Source organism: Gopherus flavomarginatus, chromosome 3 (genome assembly GCF_025201925.1).
Source record: "Gopherus flavomarginatus isolate rGopFla2 chromosome 3, rGopFla2.mat.asm, whole genome shotgun sequence".
Lineage (NCBI taxonomy): Eukaryota > Metazoa > Chordata > Testudines > Testudinidae > Gopherus > Gopherus flavomarginatus.
Genome location: NC_066619.1, coordinates 47263587 through 47266965, shown reverse-complemented (window position 1 = coordinate 47266965; position 3379 = coordinate 47263587). Strand labels below are relative to the sequence as shown.

The 3379-nt window shown below is 40.7% G+C and overlaps 1 non-coding gene across 1 annotated transcript; it reads right to left on the bottom strand.

Annotated features, from left to right (window-relative positions):
• Positions 1-1703: 1703 nt before the first annotated feature.
• On the bottom strand, positions 1704-1841 carry LOC127048526 (small nucleolar RNA SNORA47). The gene has a single exon (XR_007773716.1). It is a non-coding gene; the product is annotated as a small nucleolar RNA SNORA47 (small nucleolar RNA).
• Between the last annotated feature and the right edge of the window lie 1538 nt (positions 1842-3379).

Here is a 3379-nt window from a genome sequence, read left to right as displayed (position 1 = left end):
TCACTGGCCTGCTCTTTGAACCACTGGGTTCCTGCTCCCTCTCCCATCTGTCATGGAAGGTCGCATTCCTGGTGGCAGTGACGTCAGCGAGACGGGGTCTTGGAAATTAAAGCCTTGACCTCATAACCACCATACATGGTCTTCTACAAAGATAAGATTCAGCTGCAGCCCCACCCGGCCTTCCTGCCAAAGGTGGTCTCCAACTTCCATATGAACCAGGACATCTTCCTTCCGGTGTTCAGTCCCAAACCACACAAGACTAGTGAATGGGGTCTTCATGCACTGGGCATCCGGAGGGCCTTGGCTTTTTACTTAGAACGTACCAAGCCTTTCCATAAATTGACTCAACTCTTCATTGCTACAGCCAATAGGATGATGGCTCATCCAGTGTCTTCGCAGAAGATTTCCAATTGGATCACCTCATGCATAAGGAACTGTTCCGACCTGGCAGCGGTTCCACTGCTGCCAATTGTCAGAGCCCACTTGATGAGAGATCAGGTGTCTTTGGCAGCCTTCCTGGCACACATCCCTGTAGCGCCACAACGTGGTCCTCTGTCCACGTTTACTGCTTGTTATGCCATCACTCAGCAGGACAGGAATGACGCTGGGTTCAGCAGAGCTGTGTTGCAATCTACACATCCGTGAACTTCTACCCACCTTCAGGGGTACTGTTTTGGAGTCACCTAATCTGAAATGGACATGAGCAAGCACTCGAAGAAGAAAAGACAGTTACTTTTTCTGTAACTGATGTTCTTCGAGATGTGTTGCTCGTGTCCATTCCATGACCTGTCCTCCTTCCCCACTGTCAGAGTTTCATGCAAGAAAGAACTGAGGGTGGGGGGAGACCGCAGCACATCTTATGCTGCGCCATGTGGGTGCCACTCCAGGGGGCGCCAGAGCTGGTCACCTACAGATACTGCTGAGGGAAAAACTTCCGGCACCAGTGCATGTGGCACGCTAGGGTGACCAGACAGCAAGTGTGAAAAATCGTGATGGGGTGGGGAGTAATAGATGCAGTTATTTTTTGTACATAATTCTTAAGTTCAACTTTCATGAGAAAGAGATTGCACTACAATACTTGTATTAGGTGAATTGAAAAATATTTATTGTTTTTTACAGTGCAAATATTTGTAATCAAAATATAAAGTGAGCACTGTACACTTGTGTTCTGTATTGTAATTGAAAATTATTTGAAATGTAGAAAACATCCAAAATTAAGTAAATGGTATTCTATTATTATTTAACAGCTCAATGAAAAAATTAATTGCGATTAATCACTTGACAGCCCTACTCTGTACACTATACACTGAAATGCAAGTACAATATTTATATTCTAATTGATTTATTTTATAACTATATGGTAAAAATGAGTCAGCAATTTTTCAGTAGTGTGCTGTGACACTTCTCTATTTATCTGATTTTGTAAGCAAGTAGTTTAAGTGAGGTGAAACTTGGGGTACACAAGACAAATCAGACTCCTAAAAGGGGGACAATAATCTGGAAAAGTTGAGAGCCACCGGTTTAAACAGGCTACTGTATCAAGTCCCCTATTCAGCACTTATGAGTCATAACTCACTGAACTGAATGGGAGTGTGGCTTAAGTAGAGTGTTAAATAGGGCTCTCTACTCCCTTAAACTTATCACTATAAAGAACATTTTCCAAACAAATTAAGTTCAAATAAAACAGTCATCTGGCTATGCAAGCCATATATGCAAAGGCAGTATTGTTTCCCCTAAAGTTAGGAGAGAAACATGGTTGCTTTTGCACCATTTTAATCTTGGAGGCTATAACCAGTAAGAACCAGTACAGGATATAACTGCCTTACCTTCTCAGTCCTCCATAAATATTGATGGTCTCTCTCATGTTAACAAGACCCATACCATTTCACTATCATCAGTTACATAAACAGTTTTTTTCCTTAGCACCAGGCATGAAAACTGATGAGTAAGAATACCAAGCACCAATAAATTCCACTCGAAGCATTACTTTGCACATTAGAATGTTTTTTTCTAAAGCCAACCACAAAATAGTGAAAGAGTAACACTGAAAAATATGGAAATATCTGAAGACAGCTATTAGACAAAACTAGGGCGGGGGAAACTAACAACACTGCCATCATTCACTGAAACTCAGGACAGCATCCCGTTCTGTGTATTTTTGTATTCATATTAGTATTTCAGAAAAGGCTCAGAAGTGTCATATACTTGCAGAGCATTTTTCCAAAACACATACACAACATTGAATACATACGGATTTGTATTCTGGCAGCTGCCCCAATCAGCTGTATCACATACACATTACCAACTGACCTTAATGGCTGAAAAGTAGAGAGAATACCACCATCCTGTTTAAGAGAGGATGAACTATGATTGCAGAAAGTTGCAGACCAATATATTTTCTATTATAAGAATCTGTATACATGATATCCTCATGTTGCCAAGCAGACAGGATCATGCAATCTAAATGTCTGCACTTTTGCTTCCCTATGGTCACCATTTTTGGTGCAAATACATGCTGGGATAGACAGATCCTGTCTCTTCAAACACAGAAGGCTCAGCAAAGCAGCTAGATAGAGGGCTGTGAAGGGTGCTGATTTATATAATAAATAAAATATTGGTTTAGAACCATTACGTCATGTACGTAGATTGCCTATATAACTACATGTTCTACTGCTCTGTTATCTTCACCTTCCCTCCTATTGTTTGTGAATACTCACTTGTTGCATCTTTTTCAATTAAAGTGTAGGTAGCTAGGATCTGTCATCTAACAACTTTGAACAGCACCTGACACAATTGTACCTCAATCCTGATGGGCCTTTGGGCACTGGCATAATATAAATAAATAATGGATAGCTCAGTGGTTTGAGATTTGGCCTGATAAACCCAGGGTTGTGAGCTCAATCCCTGAGGGGGCCAATTAGGGATCTGGGGTAAAAATCAGTACTTGGTCCTGCTAGTGAAGGCAGGGGGCAGGACTCAACCTCTTGGGGTAGTTTCCAGCTCTCTGGGCTAAGTATACCTCCATATATTTTTTTATGAAATGTTAGCAAAAGATACCTTTTTGCCCAGACATACTGTCTCTTGGGATGTTTCATTTTAATGCAGTACTTGGGGTGCATTTCTTGGCTTTTCTGTAGCTTTTTAGGCTTTTTCAGGCACTGTAAAAACCAAATTGTATAAAGTAAGCAAAGGTCACAAAATGCTATTTAAACAAACAAGAACAATAGGATGCAAGTCTAATAGTGAATAAAAAGGAAGTTTGAAAATAAATATTAAAAAAAAAGAGTAACCCCAAAACTGTGTTCAATTCAGCACTGATGAAGCCAATTGGAAAACTCCCACCAATTTTCAGTGGAGCAGAAACAGACCCTAAATTTTC